Source organism: Bicyclus anynana, chromosome 2, assembly GCF_947172395.1.
Source record: "Bicyclus anynana chromosome 2, ilBicAnyn1.1, whole genome shotgun sequence".
NCBI lineage: Eukaryota > Metazoa > Arthropoda > Insecta > Lepidoptera > Nymphalidae > Bicyclus > Bicyclus anynana.
Window position 1 is genome coordinate 14,500,093 of NC_069084.1, and position 15,117 is coordinate 14,515,209.

Consider the following 15,117-nt stretch of genomic DNA (forward strand, 5'->3'; position numbering starts at 1 on the left):
GCAGTATTATATTGCTACGTAACTGGATAATATTACGAGTTAGAGTTTGAAAAATGTTTCATATTCTTTTTGAGAAGTTTGATGCATTTATTTTATTATTTTTATTAACCTCTTTACGAAATAAACTTAGGGAATCTGTCACATGCGCGTACTCGAATATTATCATCCACAATGTCTGATATTGCAAAACTATTCCTACAACACGCGGAAGTGAATGGAGACGGCGGTATCTACTTTATCATATTAATAAAGTTGCGAGAACATATTGTGACGGGATTAATCAAGAAGATAGACGTTCCCTCGTGGTGAAGTTTATTCACCTCTTCGGTACTTAGGTGCGGTTTAATACTGAGGGAATTATGTTTATTATAATGTTGCGTAATGGTTCTTAACATCATATAGACTAAGTTTATTCAATCTGGGCTTACGATATTTGAATATGTTAGTCTCTGAATAATAGTGACTGAAGTTACAAAATTTTAAATGATTGAATAAAACATTCATCATTGATTTTTAACCGAGTAGTGCACCGCAGGTAAAGGAACTTTATAAGGACGTTTTCAAACACCACAGCTTTGAGCTGCCTGCGTTCAAGGCTCCATGCAACCCAATGCATCAATTCAATGACAGGGCGGTCGACTAAATGCGTTTACCTATTCCAATGAGGAATCGCCGTTCCGATAAGGACTTTGGGACCCACATTTCTGATTCAATTACGCAGAATTATTTCGAGCTAACTCCATCGTACGCTGAGTCACTCTTAACTTTCTTTGAAGCCCATAGAATCAGTCATTGAACATAATCTGTCCAAGTCTATGTAATAAAAAAATAACATAACAACGTCTATAAAATTGCATTACAATTTAACAAACAAAAGTCTGAACACAACAAATCGAGTATAAAACAATAGCCGATCAACTGGCGTTAACGACGCTTTTAGCTTTCGAGGCACGAGAAGAAATGGAAAATTATTATATTCAGACATTACTGCGTTATTATACTGAAAGCTTTGTTAACGTCCCGGCGGCTTGTACCCTTAATAAATCATTTCCTGTTCAGGAATACAATTTACATAATGCCTCACGGTGTTATGTTCAATCATTTGTTTTCTTTTATATTTACTTCCTTTGTCATGATAAAATTCAGAAATTTAGGCAAGTATTTTTAAGATCTTTTTCTAAATTAGATATTGCAAACAATTGCACAAATTTAAATATATTTTTTATTTCTTTATTCCTCCCAAAGCTCGATGTAGATGTTTTAATAGAAAAACAAATATTATAATTCCTTAACATGCCAAAATGCATTTATTTCAATTAGGCTTCTTTTACAGGCACACAACACACACATCAGATAATCTTATTAGCATCAGCATCAGCATTAACGAAATTGTGAATAATGTAGACAAAAATAAAAAATATTCAGCATCATGTTCGTTTCCTGGAACAGCAAATAATACCCATGCTCGATATGATCGCCATACTGCGGGCCGAAGGCTTCACGTGGGAATAGAAGGCGACACAATTGTGGTAGATTGTATCGTTCGCTGGCCAGCCACCAGATTTAGTGCTCGATAAAACTGTTGTTCAGCTCGTTAGCTCCGTTTCTGGCCACTGATTCTCTTATTGCCAGCTCTAATGTTATTAGGATGGTATCAGCTCACTAATTAGAGTTGGAACCACACGAATGTGTGTCTGTGCCGCATCTTGTAGACGATCTAGTGAAGCATTCACCGTATGTTATATAAGCCATAAATTTTATGGCGCGGCATATGAAATAACTGACAGGCTTTAGGAAATGAGCTAAAGATTGTGGTGGTCTGTAAAAATTGTATAAAGAGGAATGAAAGCGTCAACTAAGTGTGACTATGTGTCACAAGAGGTGGATGGGATCCTACATCATACGTCATATTTCAAAATCTTAATATATTTACGTAAGGAAAAGAATTTCAATGGAGGAAAATGTTGTTGTTGTGAATGTTAGGAATAAAACTAATTTCCGTACTGGTTTTGGTTTGGTTAATTTAATAACTTTTCGACGTAAAATTACAAAATTTGACGTCACATTAAGGAGGGGGAGTCTCACAATGTGACAAGAGAAAACGGGGGAGTCATAAAATCATGAATTTGTGTGACGTAATTTATGGATGACCCCTATGGAATGACTTACAAAATCACTTACAAAAATTACTTATTACATGCGTCTTCATAAAAATTGTATGTATATGTTTATAAGTATTACACGCTGTATCATTAAATAATCTGATACAAAATCTCGTTGCCGCTCGAGTCCAAAGGAATTATATCAAAACATTGTTTGAGAAGCGAATTATTTTAATGAGCTTAAGGGAACTTGGGCTAATTAAATCGCAAGAGAAATGCATAAAGCGTTTTATAACAAAAATACTTTAAATAACAAAGAAAATACGAAGACAACATGAATTACTTCTCATGTTGGTGATGATTTAATGCCTATTATAATAATAACAGTAAATACCTACTAATGAAACCAACTACTATGACAAACAATTTTTTTTGACAGTCATAAATCTGTTACATCGAGCAATGAAACTATTGTACAAAACAGATGGCAAAAAATTTTAATAAAAAAAATACAACCGACTTCAAAACCTAAAAACGTACCCACTAAACTAAAAAGTGAAAAATAACATCATAATATGTTCTACCTGCTGATCAGTATGAAGGCGGTGCTAAGCCGGTGATGTATTAATTCAAGCCATGTGAGAATATCTTATAGATTTAGACTTTGCAGACAGTGTTGTTTCATGTGGTCCTGTCACAAAATATGGCTTAAATTAAGACAACACCGGCTAAGCACCGCCTTCATACTGATCAGCAGGTAGAACATATTATGATGTTATTTTTCACTTTTTAGTTTAGTGGGTACGTTTTTAGGTTTTGAAGTCGGTTGTATTTTTTTTATTAAAATTTTTATTATTTTTCCATTTTTAGTGTAAAATTTCATCTCAAACAAATACATCAGACCCCTAATGACAGTCACAACCCATCTTGGTACAAAATTCTCAGCAATACAAATTAATCAAGCCCAAGTACAAGGTAGCTACCGTAAACCGTTAAGGGGTTCCCTTAATTGACCTTGGTCTTCATCATCAGACCCCTAATAACAGACACAACTCATCTAGGTAGAAAGTTCTCAGCAATACGAATTAATCAAGGCCAAACACAAGGTAGGTACTGTAAACTGTTAAGGAGTTCCCTTAATTGTCCTTGGTCTTCATCACCAAACCCCTAAATGACAGTCACAACCTATCTATGTGGAAAGTTCTCATTAATACAAATTAATCAAGCCCAAACACAAGGTAAATCGCCGAGGAGTTCCCTCGTCTGTTTTATGGCTCCATCATCAGATCGATTTTAAACCTTCATGAAATTGTAGTGCTTAAAAGTACTAAATGGAAAAGTATATGAACGCACTAGACACCCATATAATTTTCGAAAGTTCCCCTCAATTTCTCCAGGATTCCATCATCAGATCTTCACGTGATGGCAATGTGACCAAATGGGGACTATACCGTTTCAAACAAAAAAAGAATTTTTGAAATCGGGCCAGGCGTCTTTGAGTAATCGGTGTACATACATAAAAAAAAAAAAAAAATACCGACCGAATTGAGAACCTCCTCCTTTTTGAAGTCGGTTAAAAATATATTAAAATGATAAAAATCGACTTACAATTTTTAATAAAAACATGAAAATTGAAAATGTTTGAATCACCAAAGCTAAATTTATGAAAATAACATTCTCATTTAATTTTAAGCAAAATTATTCTAACAAGCTTAAGAGAATTTTGTAAGAGAATAATTAACAAATCTCAAAGGACAGAAGGGCAGACGGACTCATTAAGGGCATCGTTAGAGGGCTATATAATAAACAAGGTGGACGTTCCGGGAGTACCAAGGAATCCTTTGTAAGGACGGAAATAAGCTTAAGCAATTTTCACCTGGTATTGAAACGAATAGCCCCTCAGTTCAGAAAATGGTATCCAATAAGCGTAAAACCTGCGTTCGCCTATTTACTTTTGTGACGTCGATTTCGTTTGAAGTTTAATTTCGAAGGCTTGGAAATTGAAAAACGGTTTGTCTATTTGTACCCTTTGTTACTCTCCTATCTTTTGTTATCGTCGTTGAGAAGAAAAATCCTGTAGTAAACAGGATTTGGAGTTGAGTATGTATTCTTTTGTCGTTACTGCTTATTTTTCACTTTTCGATTATCAAATAATTGTTTGTATCTAATTTTATATCTGACTCTACTGAACAGATTTTGAAAATTCTTTCACTACCAGTGTCATAAGCTAATATACCCTATGACACTCAAATAACATTACACTAACACTCAAATTGTCTCCGTATTCTCACAGGAACGTCAACTACGCGGGTGAAACCACAGAACGCCGGCTAGTTTTTATATAAAATTAGATAATTTGTATTGATAACATTGCAAGCTCTCTAGATTTATTTCCGTCTGAATACTGAATACTGATTATTGAATTCACGAATTGGATACAGCTAAATATGTAACGGCATGCGGTTCGTTAGGTATTAAATTTTATGGAACAATTTGCATGACAAGGAGCTACACGACAGTAGGGTCCAGAGCATGGAATGTTGTTTATAATGTGGGAATTGAAATTTGATATCAGCGTTTTGAGTTGCAGAGAAAATTGCTAAAATAATGGAAATGACCATCGAAAAATAAGACTATTAAAATGAATTCAATAGATGAGATAAAAATAAATTTAAATAATGTTTCTGTTAATTATTTTATACAGGTATAATGATGAAAACCTTAGATAACGTATTAAATTCGAGAGGTTGGTAAAGCAAAATCAAACACTTGAAATATTAAAAAATTAAAAATTCTTCTTCATCAATATCTTATTATGAAAGGTCACAAGCATAACTCGATTTACCGATGAAGTACGAAGACTTGAAATAAAGCGGCTATCATTCAAATAAGCCAGTATCTAGATCCACATAATTTGCATGACAACAGAGGGACAGGCCCGTTGGAAGGAATGCCGTTGTAATTGAAATTTGGTTGTCCTTCGGTGGCCATTTTTAGACTGTAAGGACTGGAGCGTGACATCATCGACCAAATGCACTTATTACTCCCATTTTGTTACAATAAACGTTTTGTAACTCTTTATACACAGGATACCGAGACTGTTCACGTTGTGTTATTCATTATTCGTTTGTTGTTTTTGCTGTAATTGTGCAGCTCTGTATTTTATTTGATCAGCTACTACTACGCTATTCTCGTAATAAAAAATAATACATTCGTAACATGTATTTGATTTCAATAAAACTACTAACATTTTGTCTCGGGCAAAAACAAAAACGCATTATAGACTGTGAAACATAAATAATTCGTCCAGTAAAACGTCTGATTACCTTAAATGCCCACACTATTTATACAAAGTATTTACTCGATGCGCGAGCGCGAATGGGTACTATGCGACAGCCTCCCATCAAGGCAGACGATAATTTTGTTTTTTTTATTGCGTACAGAGTATTGACACGAATAGTTTAACGATCTTTCTCCGAAGAGTAGTCCACCTAAAGAGAAACTTTCTAAGACACTTGTGTACATGCAGGCACATTTTCCAGTTGTTCCAATAACTTGACATAAAATTTCTTTGTTTATTTACAGTTTGGTTAGATTCCTCAAATTAATGTAAATATGTTTTTCTTGTTTTGATTCGGATTTAAACGATCCGCGATTGCGGAGTCTTTACAAATAAATACGTTAAACCTTGACGTTTCAAAAGTGCTTGTAATCTAAGCCTTCATAAAATAAACAAATTTTAATTTTGAATTATGGCAAACAAAAAAATTATCAAAATTGGTTAATAAATGACGAAGTTAGGTAACAAAGATAAAAAAAACATATGCGACGATTTGAGAACGTCCTCCTCTTTCTTCGAAGTCGGTTAAAAAGATCATACAATATTAGTTTTGCCCAACAAGCTGTTTGCAAACATTCAAAACAAAACAGCAAACGCTATGACCGCTTCTGCACTTGGAAACAAACGTATGCAACGGTGTAGTACTTTTTGTTTCATGTGTTTAATCTCGCCGAACGTATTTGAACGTACAACAAAAAGTATGACTAATTTAAACGGCGTCTATTTTTATACAATCATCTGCATACGCCGGCGCAACTGTTTACGAGACGCTACTCGATAACATGCCATCATGGCGGTCAATAACATTGGGTGCACGTTTATTATACGCAATTTTACTCGTGTTTATTACTGTTTTACTGCCATGAAAAATCTAGTTATCTATGCACGTTGCCTTAATTAACTACAGTTTTGAATACCACCTTGGCTGATTGACTTTCATGTCGTAACTATAACTGACTCGAATGTAAAATAAATCATGGAGTTAAATTGTACCTATAAAGTAAGATAAAATTAATAGAAACATAACAAATATAAAAGCCATATAAAACGTGCTAAGTATAAAAGAAAGTACAAAACTTAAAAAGCAGACATTATTACATTACATATAAGTGTTAATAAACGTGAAATTGAGTTAATTAACCATATCAATGGAATTGTAATCTATGTTATTTTTAGAAGTTTATTTCATTTGTATTTTAGTAAATTATCAGTCAATAGCTATCTTGCATTTTACATTTACAATTCCAGTAAGCTATTGTAAAATACTGATTCATTCATTCATTTATTTGTTGAGAATACACAGATTAACAGTATAATTATGCATTCGAACATTTCTGGCATACAACAATTTAGAAAGACACGATTAATTAAAAAAATCAATAGCAATTAAATTAAATTAAACTTAATAGGGAAGGTATGTTAAGAAATTAAATGTCAAATATAAAAGTGTTGCTTAACAAAATGTCATAAAAATAAAAATATAATAATTAAATTAATAAATGTACCAACACAATTTTTATAAAATAAAACTTATTATAAAATATTCAATAACAAAAGATTAAATCAATCCTGTGAATTTATGTTGAAAATTTATTTTAAATATCAAAATATAATGATAATATTCAAAAAAAAATATAAGATCCCACACACACACACTAAATAAAGATAAAATATACAGAAAGAAGATGAAATATATAAGAAAAATACTGTGCTAATGAATCCCAGACACAAATAATGGTAGTCCTCGATCTTCTATCAAGTTTATAAAAGAAAGTGACAATATCAAAATTTCGTCATAGTTCAAAGTCATGTACCTTAATATTGATTACGTAAGTAACGCATTTATTTAGTTCATCGATAAATCGATTTTCAAACCGATTATGCGGACAATATGTGCGTAGCCACGACGGGTCTGAAATTATTGGATAATTGACCCTTGTAGTGGTCAATAATTTGGCAGATCTTGTTGAAATTGATACGGTGAAACCGATTTCGATTATCGAATTACAATTGCAGCGCCGACCTCGTGGTTTTACAGCTCAAGAGAAAGCAGTTCCAATAATTGAATTGACATAATGTACGTAATTAGCATGCACGACCAGGTGTCTTGCTTGTACCCATATGTTCAATCGGATTGCTTTTTTATTCCATGTCTTTTAATGGGTATTTTTGTTTTTTCCTGGAAAAAGGATATAAATTTTTATTTTATTTAGGCAAACGAAGTTTTTTTCTTATTTAGAATCGTAAAATACAATAACGGATGATCATACCACTTGCATTATTATAATCTCGTGGATGTTTATTTACACTATTTTCAACATTAATCATCATCATAGTTGAGCTTTAATTAAAAAATAATACATACGTATGTAGAACCTCTGAATATATTTTAAATATCCTTTAGGCGAATAATATCTTTTGTTATTTTACATTTGTATATTAGATCTGCCATAATCATTAATATTAATTTATTTCATAGTCAATGCTCTCCTTCCAACACTTTCAATAACCACACCTCCGACCTCTTTGTTCTTTGGAAAGGTTTGTTCCTTTTGTGCCTTTATACAATTTTTAAGATTGCTATAGATATTTTTACATAGAGCTTTTTTCTAATGTTAGAATTTAATGGTATGAGTTGATGATAGGAAAAACATTGTTTACTTAATTCAGTTTCATTATGTGTATTAACATCATCAGAGTTCATCTGCAGAGTTAAGTACATAATACAAAATATCCTATCGAAAATACTAAACGCCGTTTTAAATTGGAGCTAATTAGAATAAACCTAAACAAGAACAGGCGAGCACAACATCCTGGTCTAATCATGAGTGATTCATAGTACAATTGCTAATAATGTTCACCTATTGTACCGTTCTATATTACAATTGATGATGATATGAATGGAATTGATATGGAAACATTGAAAAATGTACGAGCAGATCAAAATACATGAAACGAAAAAATTAAACAAAACAAACATTTTGTGTACGATGAAAAACTGTGTGATGAATGTTTTGTATATCAAAACAATTGACATGTACAACATCAAACGACCTAAAGTAATTAAATTATTAAAAGCATAATAAAGAAAAGTATTTAACCTAACAATAGCAAAGTTCAACGTACCTCAGCAGGGGTTAAGATAGCAAACATGATATCAGTTCATTTAAATTCAAACACGATGATGTATTAACTTTTTAAAGTGGTTTTCTGCTGTGAACATTTATTTTACGATATCTTTTTAATAGCTTAACCGTGTTTGCAGTGCGACGTATCATTTAATGTTAAGAAATCGATTAGACACTCGGAATCTAAAATAGAATTTAATACTAGAAAAATCCGCTAAAGGTATAAAATGTTAGCTAATAGTGAATCGGCATTCAGTATAGGTACATAATATACCGAAGTTGACGACAAAATTGCAATATACGATAAAATATCAATAAAAGATGATAAACACACTACCCTATCCCGGAAAACAGTATCTACAAAACAGAGCATAGTCTACAAAGCTGGAAATAATATTGTAATTCAGTTCAATTGACACATAGTTGTTGCACGATTATGTCGCTAGTCTTTAAATAGACCGACTGACCCACTGTATGACCGTATAAATGAGATACGGCTGTGTGACACATGGATTTACAAAACGTGAGAAACTGGTGTTAGATATTGCAGAAGAACTTGTAAATTGCATTTCTTATATCGCAAGTTTATTCAAAACAATATACAATATAAAAACAATATGGAAGGCGAATAATATCAGCGAAGACATAGCTTAAAGGAAATCAAACCGTAAAATATTGTAAGCTAGTTTCATATTAATAAAATGAAAATGAATTGACTTAAGTACCGTAGTAAAACCATGATCTTCATAGAAAAGACATCAAAAGGCAATATAACAGTCAGTACTTTTGAAAGCGATGATAACAGTGTATTCAAGATTCAAGCCTTTACCAAGTTGGCTGCGTTGAATATACTTTTTATTCATCTTTAGCTGGGGTTATCGCTGATGGCGATCTTCTCTGCAAAAATTATGTCTCCGAGACACTCTCAGACCTTTTCTGTGGGCGGCTATTGATGTTTACATTATCCGTATCGCCATAACAACTAAGGCTAAGCTTACAGTGAAATCTATATCTAAAGGTAGAAACTTTTTTTTAAATCGCTCGTTTTCTTTCATTATCAAACTGTAAATATATATATATTAAATTATACAGTTTGATAAGGCTTCTATGAATTCTTTTTCTAAATGCATATGTAATCAATTTACACATTAAAATGTAATAACAGATTTATTTTTATTACAAGCTAAATAAGCTATACGAGGCACGTTCATTGATAAGATGATATCCGATAAATTGCCTGAATTCGCTCCAGTAAACGATACCTTAGTCACGAATAAAAATCAACATGACTAAGGAAAAATCGCCAAATAAACGCATATTATATACGAGATGATAAATTTTGACGGAACTTTGTAAGCTAAAAGCTTTTGCCTCATCATCATAAATGATGATCTCTTAAACCAAGAAAACCATGTAAAATATATTTTATCGGACCAGACCATATCATTTATTTTTCAACAGACATATAAAGAAAAATCGCATGTGTTGCAGAAAAGAAGAAAGGCTTTCTTTCACGCGTATCAATTTAAAGTTAAGACATAGTAATAACTAATAATGACACAGATTTACAACCATAAGTGTCTAATATATGTCTCTAATCTCTATTATGAGCTCTGACCTAAGAAATTCACTACAATTAGGTACTTTATTACTTTGCTATAACCATACAAGAGCATAACTTGAAACTGGTTACTGTGATACAAATTATCCTAATGCCTGCAAAATAATAACTAGATTATAGCAATTTAGTCACTGTCTGAGCAAATCTAGTTAACACCCAATCTATAAACCATTGCAGTACTGAATTTAAAATGAACGACTGCAGCAGTTATTTCATACACTTACGTTATGAATTATGAAGTGACGAAGTTATATTCTACTACCCGTATATTTACACGGAGATATCTTCACAGATACCTTCATGCCTCGGGGAGGCAAAAAGGTTACGTGGGACTTCAGCCGACTAAACCCCACAATGTTCCGACTCGTTGCCTGATAACTGGCCACGGGAACGTTTCGTAAGCAACTGTAACTCAACCATAGGCACCAGTACATCAGGCTATACTATAGTGTTGTTGAAAACGCATCGGCAACACTGACAACGTCACAGGGAACAACAGATTCCCCGTACCCATCACCAGGAGGAAATAGTATCATCATCATCATCAATAACAACCCCTTAATGCGGCTCACTGTTAAACACGAGTCTCCTATCAGAATGAAAGGGGTTAGGCCTTAGTCTACCACGCTGGCCAAATAGGGATTGGCAGACTTCACACACGTAGAGAATTAAGAAAATTCTCTGATATGGAGGTTTTTTCACCGTTTGTGACACGTGATATTTAATTTAATAAAATGCAAATAATTGAGAAGTTGAAGGTGCATGCCCCGGACCGGATTCAAACCTACGCCCTTCAAATCGAAGGCAGAGGTCATATCCACTGGGGTATCATGTCTCAAATAAGTACACTCTCACAGGAAGTAAGTCTCACAGGAAATTGTATACTACCCCTAAATTAGCTTTACTACAATTTCACCAGCAATGTAGAAGCCCTTTAAACCGAAACACAATAAGGATTTATAAACAATGAAGGAAGACCTTTAATCGAACAACATAGACAATTTAAAGCCTCAATAGCTCAACGGTAAGAGCGGTCGGACTCATCACTGAGGGGTGGTCGTTCGATCCCCGCCCCGTTGGACTATTGTCGTACCCACTCCTAGCACAGTCTTTCCCGACTAGTTGGAGGGGAACGGGAATATTGGTTATATTATAAAAATATGGCAAACATATTTATAAAAAAAAAGTTAGACAGTACAAATTAATTGATAATACGCAATCAAACACTGATAGGCATATCGTCCAGATTTCCACTCAATTAGACATTTCTCAGTCGCAGGCGAACAAACCCGAAGCGTTGGAGATTCCACGAAGTGTCACGAGCGATGGATCCTCCATCAAATAAGCAATTAATTAAGAAAATACCGACGCTATACAGATCTCCGATACCGATTTGAAAATTTGATTTCGAATCCAGACGATTAAGATATCCTTGATGATACAAAACTTTAATGAAGTTTTAATTCGTTTATTTTTAAATCCTTTTTGTTAGATGTTTTAATAAGAGATTATAATAAGAAATATCATCGAAATAAACATATTTACACAGACATTTACCGCATAATTCTGGCTGTAGGAGTACAAATAGGTATAAATGAAGTACTAGCAGACGGCCCACGGTTTCACCGTAGTTCCATGGTAATAAGGGGATAAAATATAGCCTGAGGCTATGTAACTCACAAATAACGTGGCTTTGTAGTGGTAAAAGAACTTTTAAAATCGGTTCAGTAAATCCAGAGATTAGCCCTAGAATACCGCAAACTTTACCTCTCTATAATAATAGTAAGTATAGAAGTACAGATGTACTGAACTTGTGTGTACGAATGTACATACTAATACATACATATGTATTACCTAAGTCCAATTGTCCAGGGGAGCATAGAGGTCGATGACCTTTTGTAGTACAATGTATTATTTTAATTGAACCATTAGCTAATTAGCTTTGGGAGTTGTAGCGAATTTTAAATTGCCGCTTAGATTACACAAATTACCTTGTAGAGTATGTTCATGTAACAAGGATGTTTTTTACGACGTTGCTTTTTTTATTTCGAGAAATAACTAACAAGACTTTCAAGTCAAAAAGATACCAAATTATAACATAAAAATGTATATATACATGTCCCGTACAATAATTATTGAAAAAAATATTATAAATGTGAAAAAAACAATGATTACCTTTTTCTTAAAGACAAGTAATGATTTATTCTTAGGTAGGTATTTCTTTTTCTTAACTACAAATTTAATATCCATAATTGGACATACTTTTAAATTTTATAGCAAGCGTCATTTTATAAGCCCACTGATGATTTACATTGGTTAAAAGCGGCCGAAGTACCCGCTCATGTCACTAGAAAACTAGTTAAACCAAAAGCGCCTATTAAGTGCGCTCGTACTTAACATTCAACTAAACACTTATTGCCTACTAAATTGTTCAACATCATAAAATACGTGGAAACACAAGTTGTTATTACCATTAACATTTATTTAGGAATCACAAACAATACCTACACAAACCACAACGGTGTTATTTTCAACATCACATACAAGTTGAACGCACTAAACGATTCTATTTACAAAAAAAGCACTAGGACACACGCATTATCGGATTCGGTAAAAAAGACACACTTATACGCGAACAATCGCAGTCGTAAACCTAACGCAACGCGTAGCGGCGTTATCAAAATACTTGCGTACAAAGATTGCGGTGACGCGGGCGTAAAAGCCGGCGACCGGCGCGGCACTGCGGAGACCGGCCGGCCGCGTGGATCCCGGACGCACCAAAAACCTTACGACCTAACTCCACAGCCCAAAAACAGAATTTTCCCCTTAAAACCACAGTAAATTAGGACGATTTTCCCGTGAACGGCGTCAACAACGCCAATCGATGCTCCTGGAACAGGACAACAGATCTTTCCGCCTCCGCTCCTGTCCACACTGATGCGATTTTTCGCAAACGCCGCCGCTTTACTTGTAAAACAAAAATGTAATTTTACAAACAAATCGCCATATAAAAGCGCCAGTCGACCCGGGCTTCTCGAATTTCATTAGCGACTGCGTAAATTGTGGATTCCTTTGCGGCCCGAAATAATAAACCGACAATGTTCATTACGAGCCGCTCGCGAGAGATATTTTCGTTACTTTATGCCTAACGTGGCGCATAAACTCGATTGAAATAATAAAGTAATATGTTTGTATTTACACGTACAAAATACAATACGTTAAGATGACTTTTATTATATGAGGAACTTTATACATGCTTTGGATCGTTGTTTTACAAACACTCCTCATATGGTTTTGATTCACACACAGATCTCGAAAAACACAAGGCTCGCAACTTCATACAAAATGCATATAATAACGTTAACGATTATTTAAATGTTACGGATACCTTATTGAAAACTGTTTACTTTGTCTTGTATTAAAAGCTTTTAAAACCGACTACGAGTACGAAGCAATCAACATCAAAAGCATCATAAGTCGAGTGTAGATAAAGAAGTTAATAATCAAACATAATCTATTTAGAACAAACTTTCAAAAATATCAAAAATCTCGACAACATGAAAAGTTATAAAAAAAATATAATAACATATAAAAAAAGATACATACACCCAAACGTAAAACCTACTCCTTTTTGGACGTGGGTTAAAAGTATTAACGGTCTTCATGGCACAGTGATATGCACGGTGGATTTACAAGACGGAGGTCCTGGGTTTGATCCCGGCTGGGCCGATTGAGGTATTCTTAATTGGTCTAGGTCTGGCTGGTGGAAGACTTCGGCCGTGGCTAGTTACCTCCCTACCGGCAAAGTACCGCTAGGCGATTTAGCGATCCGGTACGATATCGTGTAGAAACCGAAATAGGTGTGGATTTTCATCCTACATCCATTAGTCCGCATCATTACTTACCATCAGGTGAGATTGTAGTAACTTGTTAAGAATTAATTTAATTTTAAAACTTTTTACTCGTATAATTAAATAAACAAATAGAAAGAATATGCAGATACCCGCATTGATAACGCAAAAAGCAATAAAGCACCTTCAGTTACCGACAGTTACTTGGAAGATGGTAATTGCATAACTCCATCTGCAGTATGTAATTAGCGAACGACTCAAGGACCATTCACTCTAGAACCCACTTGGCTAGCTAATTCCCCGTAACATCTCAAACCGTTCGAAAGCTTGATACACACTTAAGTAATAAAAGGTACGGGTAACACTCAACATAATTATAATACGTAAAGTTTAGCAATATTGGATAGAAGTAAACCTTTCTTTATTTAATTAGCTAACGAACACTTGAGACTTCGTCCGCGTGGAATACGATGCAAACTTTCAAAGCCTATTTCACCACCTTGAATTCATATTTTCGCATGTTTTTAATCAACTTCCAAAAAGGAGTAATGTATGTATGTATGTTTTTTTATGTATATCCAGCGACTTTTCCGTCATTTGTAAACAGATTTAAAAATTCTTTTTTTGCTTGAAAAGTTATATTTCCAGGGTGGTCCCATTTTCTTCATGTGAAGAACAATCCTGAAGAACTCGAGGGGAACTTTTAAAAATTATAGAGACGACTACAAAAAAGCGTTAGCTTAAGTGTTTCATATGTTCTGTGTTAGGAATATTGGATACAAGTAAGCCTAACTTTATTTAATTTATTATTAATGATTAAAAAAAAATAATGAATAATTTATGCGATAAAAATCGACGAATCGAAGCAGAAAAACTACTCAATACGACAAAAAACCCTCTAAGTATGTCTTTATTCGAAACCGGAGCTTCTTCAATAGATGTCAATAGTTGGGACTCTTACAACGCTCTATTCTATAATTGTTGACTTTTAGAATGCTTAAATTAATTTACAAAATGAGCATGTAGAATAAAGATCTTATGAGGATTTCTTCGATTACGGTTACTGCTAAGGTTC

At 33.8% G+C, this 15,117-nt stretch overlaps 1 protein-coding gene across 4 annotated transcripts in view; it reads right to left on the bottom strand.

Annotated features, from left to right (window-relative positions):
- LOC112051544 (focal adhesion kinase 1) overlaps positions 1-15,117 on the bottom strand; it is a 181,506-nt gene that overhangs the window by 150,265 nt on the left and 16,124 nt on the right. The window contains exon 1 of one of the 4 annotated variants that reach the window (XM_052889026.1): positions 12,700-12,945. The exons of 2 other annotated variants lie outside the window; for them this stretch is intronic. The gene's annotated coding sequence lies outside the window, so the exon portion shown is untranslated. Of the gene's footprint in view, positions 1-12,695; positions 12,946-15,117 lie in introns of those variants that run through there. One more of the 4 variants, XM_052889027.1, reaches the window with a different exon arrangement.